The sequence below is a fragment of the Phragmites australis genome, chromosome 8 (genome assembly GCF_958298935.1).
Source record: "Phragmites australis chromosome 8, lpPhrAust1.1, whole genome shotgun sequence".
NCBI lineage: Eukaryota > Viridiplantae > Streptophyta > Magnoliopsida > Poales > Poaceae > Phragmites > Phragmites australis.
The window spans coordinates 25,101,538-25,112,740 of NC_084928.1; the positions used below are offsets into that span (position 1 = coordinate 25,101,538).

At 50.5% G+C, this 11,203-nt stretch overlaps 1 pseudogene; it reads left to right on the top strand.

Annotated features, from left to right (window-relative positions):
* Nucleotides 1-10,002: 10,002 nt before the first annotated feature.
* On the top strand, nt 10,003-10,887 carry LOC133925901 (transcription factor VIP1-like; annotated as a pseudogene).
* Nucleotides 10,888-11,203: the final 316 nt, after the last annotated feature.

Here is an 11,203-nt window from a genome sequence, read left to right on the forward strand (position 1 = left end):
GCTAAGTGGATCAAAGCCGAGCACATGAGGAAAATCACCGCCGCAGCAGCGATCAAGCTCATACAAGGGATGGTAGTGTGGTTTAGTAGTCCAAACTGCATAATTACAGACAACAGGGCTTAGTTCGCCTGTAGTGCTTTCTGGACTACCGTGAAGAGATCGGGACCAAGGTTTGTTATGCGTCAATGGCGCACCCCCAAAGCAATGGACAGGTTGAAAGGGCAAATGGTACGATACTTCAAGGGATCAAAACTTGGGTCTTCGATCAGCTTAAGAGCTATTCAAGACACTGATGGATAAGCTCCCTATAGGACTCTGGTCACTGTGAACGACCCCTAGCAGGGCTACGGCTAAAACTCCTTTTTCCCAGGTCTTTGGGGTAGAAGTAATGCTCTCCTCCGAAATCTCCCTTCAGTCTCCCCAGGTAACGAACTACTCAAATGACAACCAGGTGGCACGACAAGAGGATGACATAAACCTGATCGAAGTGTTCTGCGATTGTGCTCCCCAGATGCTATCACGGCCACAAGGTGCAGGAGTGGACACTGGTCATAGGCGACCTTGTCCTTAGGCAAATCCAAAATAAGGCAGGCCAGAATAAGCTCTCCCCCAAGTGGGTGGGACCCTACAAGGTGATCGATGTTACCCGACCCAGTGCAGTCAAGTTAGCCATAGAGGATGGTCGTGAATTGCATAACTCCTAGAATATAGCCCAGTTGCCCAAGTTCTATATGTAGAGTTACTCAAAGACGAGCCTGTTTTTTATTTTGCAGGATCTTCTGGACAAGCATGGAACATGGCTTCTAAGTTTTTTCGATACAAAACCAGACTCTCTATTTTGCAGGATTTCCTAAAAAGGAACAGTTAGGGGCTAGAGTAGTTTAGTTTATATAGTCTTTTTTTCCTATTTTTTCATGTGTCTAGATACTTTACTTGTTCGCTCATGTGGTGGGCACCAAACCCTTTGAGTGGGGGTTCAAGTTGCCACTCGCGCAGTTTTGAGGGTATGCACGGCTGAGGGGTAACAACCTCAAAGCCACAAGCCCTAACTCGGGTCGCGTGCTGTTCACCACCAAAGGGCTTATCATGTCAAGGGTTGTCCTATGCGCCACGAACCTAACTAGCGAGCGGTACGAAAAGCTTTGGTTCCCCTTAAATGTAACAAGCACTCAGAACCTACTCGTCATATGAACACATGGAAAGTTTACATAAAAGCAAGTTCTTGCTTTACAAAATGACCACTTGGGTAATGCCCGGGGGTTTTTTTTTAATGGGTTTATTTAGTATCCTTAGGATCCAAAGATGCCCTTCTACGGGTCAAACAGGATGGACAAAAGAAGATACTGAGCCACAAAAAGAAATAACCCCGTTAGGTCATGAAACTCCTCTGTGGTCTTTCAGACACCGAGGAACCCTTCAAAGATCGCCAGAACAAGGTCCAAGTCAGGGAAGTGCTTGCTGACACAAGCAAAGGCAAGGCAGGCACTGTGGATGGCGATCGCAAACAAGTGGTCGCTAATGTTCCCGCATAGCCTCTATTCGAGCGCACCTGCATCCTCTAAGGGGGTGAACGCCTGACTGAGACGATCATAGAAACGCGCCTGCTACTAATTGTCCTCACTCATCACCAGCTCCAAGTCTCTCTTCACCACCAACAGCTCCTTCCGACAAGCTGGTCATGGAAACAAGTCACAAACCACGCAATAGTCAGCTGATCAAGTCTCACTTGGCTAGCCAAGGATTATACGTGGCTTAAGGGTGGTAGGGCCAACACACCTCGAAGATGATTTCCAGGATCTTTCATTCGACCACAAACCTAAGCTCGCACTCAGCCACCGCTTACAGGTTATGCTGGTCATTAGCATTATCAACAGGCGTGGTCAGAGGTTCGAAGCGAGCAGGAGGGGTAGTCAATTCTTGGACTCTACGACCATATCAGCAACACCATCTTATCAGAGAAATTAAAAGCTTCATTCATGCATAATACAAGCCAAAATTACAGTTCGATGTTTACTCTTCTTCTACAGCCTCCTCGATGGTATCCACCTGGAAGATAGACCCTACGAAATCCGCCAACCCTTACACTCTTCCTCTAGCCTCTCCATGGTTGCGGGACTGGCAGGCATGACCCCCTCCCAAACAATCTCAAGGTTGAAGTTGGGGTCGCGAGAGCGGTAGCAGTGAGGACGTATGCCACCATGGCTTTCACCACTGTCATCACATCCTCCTAGGTCCTCGCCGCCAAGATGCCCAAGAGCTGGGAAAACTTCTCTGTCAGGACGTGGATGGTGTAGGTCCAGCCCAGAGTGGCCCTATCATCCTTCAAGTCGGTGGCGGGTAGCTTGATGCTCCTCAGGGGTCATCGAATTGCCTTAAAGGCTTCCTCAAGAATACCACGGGTCTTTCGCTCATCCTCCTTGATTTGAGAAAGTTCAGCAGTGAGCACGTCATTTTTCTATTGAAGCTTGGTGTTTTCCCACTGAAGCAAGTGCCTTGTCTCCTTCTCTTCGACCACTAGCCTCTCTAGCTACACGCACCTGCTGTCCACCATCTCCTTCTTTGCGATCAGTCTTTAGATAGAAGTGGGAAGGCTAGTGACCAAGGAAAGTAGGTCGAAGGCCAGAGCGGGCTCCACGATAGGCTCCGTAGATGCAAAGATCACAACTAGTGCTCCCGACGACGGAGCCACTGGAGGCTGGGGCTGGAGCATCTTGCTGAGGCACTGAAGGAGGAGTTATGACTGGGGCCTATGGTGGGGTTGAGGACCTGCAGCAACAACAAATCATGGAATCAAAAAAATGAAAGAAAACTTCCAAAGCATCTGCACCTCACCAGAAAACTTACTGCATGGGCGGAGGGGTGAGCACGAGCCTCATCCTCATAAAGCTGCCAGTGACCGGAGTCCCACGGGCATGTTTGGATTGTTCCACGGAAGCCAAGACCTCCACTACTCTCTTCCCTGCTGGCGTAGGGCCTAGGCCAACAGCAGCCTGATCGCCCCTAGCCTGGTCGAAGCGAGTCTGATCAGTGCAAGTCTGGTTAGTGCGGGCCTGGTCAGGTCAACGTTGGTCGGAGTGTGTTTGGTCAGTGCGGGCCTGGCTGGTGCCAGGCTAGTCGGAGTAGGTCTGGTTGGTACTGGGTTGGTCAGAGCAAGTCTGGGTGGGGTAGGGTATATAAACCCTCTTTTGTTTGGCACCACTCATAGTGCCTCCACTAGTGGTCGATATCCGGCTCCGAGCAGCTTGATCATCACCACGACTAGACTGACTACCGATCGGAGTGGTGCTGGGCGATGGAGGAGTCCGACGGGCGCAAGAGTTGATTTCCCAGATGACCCCCATGACCTCGTCGATCACCAGGCGCAGGACGTCGACCTCGAGAAGATCCTACAGTGATGCAAACCATGACACTCTCACCCAGGTGAAGGTTTGGAGGTGAAAATTCTGAGAAAATGCTAAACATACTAGTCTGATCTGAGCCCTCTCCGATGAAGGGAGATCACATAGCAGAGGGGCACTACACAGAGGGCCATCTTTCCTGGGGGCCACCACCATTAGGAATTTGACACGCGAGTCAATAGCCTCGTCAAGAAGATCTGGACATGAAGGATACTTAAGATGTCGCTCAATTGGCAACAAGAGCCAAGGAAACAACGGCAAGATTACCTATGGAACTCTCTCGGGTGTCATCATCACCTCCGATGTACTGGTATGCCAGATGCGCTCTCCTCTGCAAGGGGCATAACCGGCGCTTGATGAAATCACAGACAGCTTCTGATCCCGTTAGCCTGGCCTCTCCATTTCGTGAAGGTCATCAGCTCTAAAGTTGTCGCGAGGGCGTCCCCCAGTTCTTAATGACTTGTGCTAGTTTGCTCAGCACTCGGATGTTGTCCAAGGAGTCCTCTATCGCGAGGTAGAACCAATCCTCTCTCCAGCCCGACCAAGGCGACTTGAACCCCATCTCAAGGTAGGAGCCCATGACATCGTCACAAAGATGAAACCCACATCTTCCGATGGCTAACCCGGTCTGTAACCTGGCCGTGTAGAAAAATCTAAAGGGATTGAGGCACGGCTCGACCCTGATGAATTTCTCGCATATGTGGGCAAAGATGCTCAGTATGATAATGAAATTGGGCTTGAGGTGGAGGTGGCAGATCTCGTAGAAGGAAATGATGGTGATGAAGAAGTCAGAGAAGGGTGGCACGAGGACGGCCAAGAAAAAGGAAATAAACATCACGATCTCCCCCTGGCACGGGGCCAACACGTTCTCGCCAACACGGTACCTCAAGGACAGGCGGCAAGTGAGCTAGTGGTTGTCATGCATTTGCTTCATCTTGGCCACGTTTTACTTGGATTTGGAGAAATTTGGCTCGTTGCCGGTGCACGGTGCCATTGCGGGTGCAAGAACAAGGACGAAGAAGAAAGGCTCTGAGCACAAAGACTTGGACGCTATGGGAGGTGGCAAAAGGATTTATGGGGAACCTTTGGCTTTTCAATTTATAGGGCCGGAACGATATCCCAACCGTCGCGGAGTCTAGCCGGTTTGAAATTCGAAAGGATACGCGTGGGGAACTGAAATTCCCTTGGGTCCGATGGCGATTAATGTTTCTCTCCCATGATTCTCTCCCACTAGAATTTTTCTGTCTCCCACATTTTCTCTCTCTTAGGACGTTTAAACCTCCACTCGGGATGGGGTTTCCTGAGTTGACCACAAAAGCAAGCTACATTGGCAACCACTCTCTGAGTAAACTTATGTTCACACAGGGCCCAAGTGATTCAACCAGGCTCCGCCACAGCTAGATGGCGTCCATCGACCTTAGAACCATACATTGAACCACTCAGTCCACCCCATCTGCAATGAAGCTTGGGAGCTATTGTCGATGTAAAGAATAAAAGGGTCCCTATTAGGAGGGCTCACACTAGTAGATACCAGCTGGCAATTGATATTTTCAAAACCATGCCCCTCCCCCCCACCCCGCGCGAGACCAGTATTGTCGGAGGATGAACTCCTGTCGCAGGGATCCCGAGAGACCCCTTTTTAAAGATTCAGCCGGGGGGATGATCCTGAACGAGCTTGTCTGGGAAATAGATGGGAGCGGAAATAAATGCAGTGGCTGGTGGTGGGAGATGATCGTCCTAGTGCAAGAAAGATGAGTGCACCGGGGTTTAGACAGGTTCGGGCCGCACGGAGGCGTAACACCCTACTCCTGTGTGAGTGCTATACCTTTCCTTGAAGGGAATTCTTCAAGGATGTATCTGGTTACAGGGGTGAGCTGTCTACAGAGAGCTTGAGACTCTCGTGTTCTAGCTTGGCTCGAGCTTGTTTGTGATGTTCTTCGTCTTTTGATCTGAGCTTCGGGGTCTTTTTTGAGGGCTTCCGGATCTGAGGCGGAATTCTTCAAGGATGAGTCGTGAGTCGTGTGTTGTGTGTCGTGAGCTGTGAGCTATGAGCGTTGGCTGTGAGCGTTGGCTCGGCTGTGAGCGTTGGCTGTGAGCGTCGTTTATGTATTCTCCATCCTTTCCTTTTATAGGCGCGCCGACCTCGACTTATCCTGAATGGGAAAGAGGGGGCGCACGTGCCAAGGTGCCACGGAGAAAGGCGTCATCATTCCGTCTTGGCGAAGTGACAGGGGCGGTGGAAAATTGCGGCGTGCATCCGACCACCCGCCACTGTGGAGGTCCTTCGGCGCCATTAAGAGGGCCCACCGGGCAGCCGCAGAGGTGCCCGGTGCGCCCACCCTGTCTTGTCCTTCTGCCGGGGCAGGGTGGCAGGCGGAGCGCTTCGATTCTGGCAACGTTATCCCGAGGCACCCGGGTGAAACGGGACGGGACCCGTGCATTTAATGGACCCACGCCCCCCTGCCAGAGCATGGCAGGGTCTGACACTAGGGCGTGGGTAGCTGAGAATGTTAGGATGTCAGGATGTCAGGCCGCGCGTGCCTAATAAATGCGGCATTCGTGTCTTTGACTGGCTGACACCCCGGCGAGGGGACCCTTTGGGTCGTCGAACGATCTTGCGCGAACCTTCGGGGAACCGAGTCCTCGGGGGCTGCCACGTGCAGCCCCGAGCACCCTCTCCCGAGCACTCCGGTGAGACCTTCGGGGAACCGAGTCCTCGGGGGCTGCCACGTGCAGCCCCGAGCACTGGGGGAAACCTTCGGGGAACCGAGTCCTCGGGGGCTGCCACGTGCAGCCCCGAGCACTCTCTCCCGAGCACTGGGGGAAACCTTCGAGGAACCGAGTCCTCGGGGGCTGCCACGTGCAGCCCCGAGCACTCTCTCCCGAGCACTGGGGGAAACCTTCGGGGAACCGAGTCCTCGGGGGCTGCCACGTGCAGCCCCGAGCACTCTCTCCCGAGCACTTCCTTCCCGGTACTTGGACTCCGCGGATCATCGGGGAACTGGGGTGCTCGGGAACCAGAGGCGGCGGCCCCGAGCACCTTCTCCCAGGACTTAGCCTCTTCTTATCTCGCAGGGCGGACCTCGCGGGATGGTGACGCGTGGCGGATGGCCGGCCCGGTCTCGGGACTCAGGGACCCCTGGTTCCTGATACACCGACAAGTACCCTGGTTGCATATGGAAACCCCACGACCAACTCTTGCTGGTCACCAGGTAGGTACTCACCTAACCAATCTAATCACATTTAATGACATCCACTCATGTGTTTTCCTGCCCTAGGTACCCTTTCAGCAAGTGAGGTCGTGGGCCGGCATAGAGGCGGTGTGACCCGTCCCGTAGCATTTAATGCTATGGGATGGCCTGGCAAACGAGCGTGATAGGCTTGCGGCGGGCGTGATGACGTTTGGAGAACGAGACAGGACATGCAGGACAACCAGGGCAGGTTGGGCGTGCAAACCCCTGTAATGATGACTTAGGAGTAGCTGTTTTCATCATGTATAGGGCAACCACAGTTTTTGGCATGATCTGCTTGTATGTATACGGTACATCTCGCCTCCAGCTATATAAAGAGGGAGGATCGGGCTTATAAGAGAACACTCTGGATAAGTTTATCCAACTTATAAGAAAATACACAAGACGTATGGCTATTATCCTGAGGGATACCTGAACCTGGATAAATTCTAGTGTTCCTGAGTTTCTTTGACACACACCAACAGCCACCGGAAACGTCGATCACGCCCCCATTGTCCGGTATGCCCCAGATATATTATTAGGAATTAACCCTCGACAGTGTCTATTATACAGATACAGACGAATCTTACAAAAACCATCTATGACAATATCACAAATATGTTTTTCTAAACTCTGTTTGTGTCTGTATGATAGAAACAGACGGATTTGTAAAAAGTATCTATGAGTTCTGGCACACTAAGATGACGGTCGTGTTAAAGACTCGTCTGCCTTCGTAAACGTTTATGTGTATTTTATTAGTGATGAATTCTACGAAACCGTCTATGATATTTTATCTATTTTCACTGATTCTATGGTAGCGGATCTGCATCGGTATCTTGATCTCTGAGGTCTCAGCATTGGTACCTAAGCCTCGGATGACTCTACGATGCAGCAGCATTGAGTTCTTGCCATGGGGGATGAGCGAAGCGGAGACGAATCGCAGCCTCGCAGGAAGAGATGATATCCCATTCCCTTCAGCATCGAGTGTAATGGGTTTTGTACAGTGGTGGGATACAATTACACGGTATCCATTTCGAGAGAGCCCAAACCAAACAGAAAGTATCGAAATCGCTTTTGCGGTGTGATTAAATTATGTTAAAAAAACTGAATCAAACACTATCTAAATATACTCACACGTGTGTAAATAAGTGAGCACCAAGATTTATGCGACTGCAGACATATTCACGTGACTTCATCACTCCACCGAGAAGTAGCCCCATGTGTGCCTACGATTCAAACTACACAACGTTACGGGCCCATCTGATGGGCTTAACAACTTGTAATTTACAAGTGACAATCGTGCATCTGTGAACGGTCAAAACTCAAGTACTGATTGATAACAGTTTTGAATTCCGGGTGCATATATGTAAGAACTTTGAATATATGCACCTGAGAACAGTTTTGAATGTATATATATGCACCTGCATGCACGGTAAGAGCTTATGCCTAATTAGGCAAAAGGGAGATCTTATATATGGCTGTTGTGGCGCGTATGAGTGGCTAGGCGCTTTACATTGTGCTCACGCAATAGACTCAGGATGGCTGCCCACTCACATGATGATATGTGCAAAACCTAATTGGGGTGTTCAAAATATATATATACTCTCCTTCAAAGTTGTGGCCGTTAAGTTGGTCTATGAGCTCAAGTCAAGTCAAAGAAGGAAAACTAAATTAACAATGTTATCCAATTAAATTATGTGCGCAGGTCACATCAACTATTACGTTCGTAATGATCTTCCATTTCTAGAAGATAAAGAAAGGTACTGAACCATGCATGCGGTCACAAGCATATCTCGTGGAATCATGGTCTCCCTAACGACTTGATTGATGGCAACATGGGAAAATAATAACATGGGAATAAAGCCCATCGATCACATAGAGATACGTATGTAGGGATGTTAATGGGTCTCGATGCTCGTTCTCTGATAGTGAATTCCTCTATTAGAGGATAGGGATGGGATCAATTTTTTCCCGTGAGATTTAATAAGAGAAAAGTCTCCCCATCAGGTATGGCAGGGGCAGGGACGATTCCCTATTCCCCGTTCTCATTTTCCTGCGGGGCGGATTCCTCAAAAATTTTAAACTCTCTATGACCCATATATGCAAGAAACGGCGCAACTAAAACCTAACCTACCAAAACCTGTAGAGCAGCAGGCCCGCTGGCCGTCCTTCACCGTGCTGACGTAGCAGGGATGGGGATCCTATCGGGTACACATTCCCCGCACGGGGACGGAAATAGAAGAATTTTCTCTCCTTAGACAGGGGCGGAGACAGAGACGAAAGAAATTTCTCCCAATAAAGAGTGAGGATGGTTACCATTTTCCGCAAAAAATTTCCCCGCTGCCACGCCTATACGCATGCAGGAGAGGCATCTTTATTCTTGCTCTCTCTGTTGACTGCATGCACAGTGCAGCTAGCAGGCAAGTTTGACTGACCTATTATAGTCACTAGTGAGGTGTGTTGTTGCTGCCCGCTAACTGTTCGCTGTATCATCGTCGATTTCATGGCCGGTCCCCTCTCCACTGCGTATATGTACGAGCTCGGGCATATCTGCAGTCGTCTCAGGCCTTAGCTTGTTTGCGTCTTTTTGTTTACGTTTGTTCTGATACCTTATATTTTTGGACCAATACGGTTAAAAGTCAAATTGAGTCGATTATGAAAACTACAATACTATGTAGATTTTTCCGGTGGAGTAATACCCCTCTAATCATGTTTACATGACGTTTCGGACAATTTGATTAAATTAAGATAACACATTTCGACTCTTTTACCCTTCCATTAAGGGATATCAACGGGGCCCGATTCCCGTTCCCGACAGGAAACTCCTTATTAGGAGATAGTGATGGGGTTAATTTTCTCCTCGCGAGGGGTTTAATGCGAGAAAAATCTCCGCGGTCGAATATGGCGGGGACAGTAACGGTTCCTATCCTCCGTCCCCGTTTCCCTGTGGGGCCAATTCCCTAAAATTCTTAAACTCCCTATGACCCATATATGCAAAAAATGACTCAACGAAAGCCTAACCCACCAAAGTCCGTGGAGCAGCAGGCCCGCTGACCGCCCTTCACCGTGCTGCCGTAGTGGGGACGGGAAACCCGTTAGGTACACATTCCACACGTGTAGAGAAGGATGACCCCTACAGAAGGAGAGAGAGAAATTTTCCTCAATCAAAACGGGGATGGTACCCATTCCCCACGGGAAATTTCCCCACTGCCACACCTACTCCTGTCTCTGCCACTCTTCAATCTTGTCCTACAATCCCCACATCGACGGGCACCTAATCCATCTTCTGTGATATGGCCCTGAGCAATCTCTACACGAGCTCACCAACGTTGTGCCACCGCCTCCCGCACTGCTATTGACTGAAGTTGACTGCCATGGACTCTCGCTTCCCACCGCCCGCGCCCCTTCCCGTGGGAACCACCGGCGGGCTCACTCGGAGACATTCATTCGGCTCCCCGACGCTGACCTCCTGCTCGACCCCGAGAAGGACTTTGCCTTCTTCGACCTTGACTTCCCCTCCCTCTCCGACGACTCCCCTGCTGCGTCCGATCCCATGCCTCCGGCCCTAGCCGCTGCCGCAAGCGGCTTCCCCAGCGCCAAGGCCACCTGATGGGGCCCACATGAGCAGCCTCTCCCTCGACACCACCTTCTTCGATGGCCTCTCGCTACAGGGAGGAGTTGGGAGCGGCCGGACGTGTTGAGCTTGCCAATTGAGGGTGAGTCCGCTCCACCGGGCATGCTGCCAGACTACACGAAGAAGGCGGTGCCGGCCGAGAAGCTCACTGAGTTCGTCCTCTTTGGCCCCAAGCGCGCAAAGAGGTGCGGAGATTTTTTTGGAGCTATCTCCCTTGATTTCCGCAGGTCGAGAATAGAGCCGAATGGTGTTAGCTTGTCCTGGGTTACTCCATGGTTTTGAGATTTATTTTTTTGTTTGTTGTGCTTTGGGTTTTGGGGTTTCTTATGGTGCAATTGAGGTGTAATTTGGGGTTAAAATTGTGGCTCCATGGTGTCCTGCGGTGTGCAGGATTCTGGCGAACCGGCAGTCAACGGCGAGGTCCAAGGAGAGGAAGGTCAAATACACGAGTGAGCTGGAGACGAAGGTGCAGACGCCGCAGACCGAGACTTCCACGCTTTCAACGAAGCTCACGCTTCTTCAGTGTCTATTAATTAGGGGCATAAGAGTCATTTGCTCCACGTTTTTGCCTCAACGGCAAGTATTTTTTTACTTCACCCTAGACCCCAACGACATCTATTATTGACTGGAGGGAGTATCAATTAAGTGTGTAGTTTTTCTGCCATTTAGGGCACATACCTCATCCTCATGTACAGTGCAACACGAGGACATGTGCCCTTAATGGTAGTTTTGTTTTACCCGGCATTGAAATGGTATTCGGCGAAAAGGTCATTTGACGGACGTGCGTTTTTTCCCTCCCTCGGCGAACAGTGGGCTTACTTTTTATCGGGACCACGTGAAAGCAGCTCGTCCACTTATTCGTCGTCATCTCCCATTCCCTCTTCCGTGCAGCGCCGTTTCCCCTCCTTTTCCATTTTTTTTCTTTTACGGAGTCGACGAGG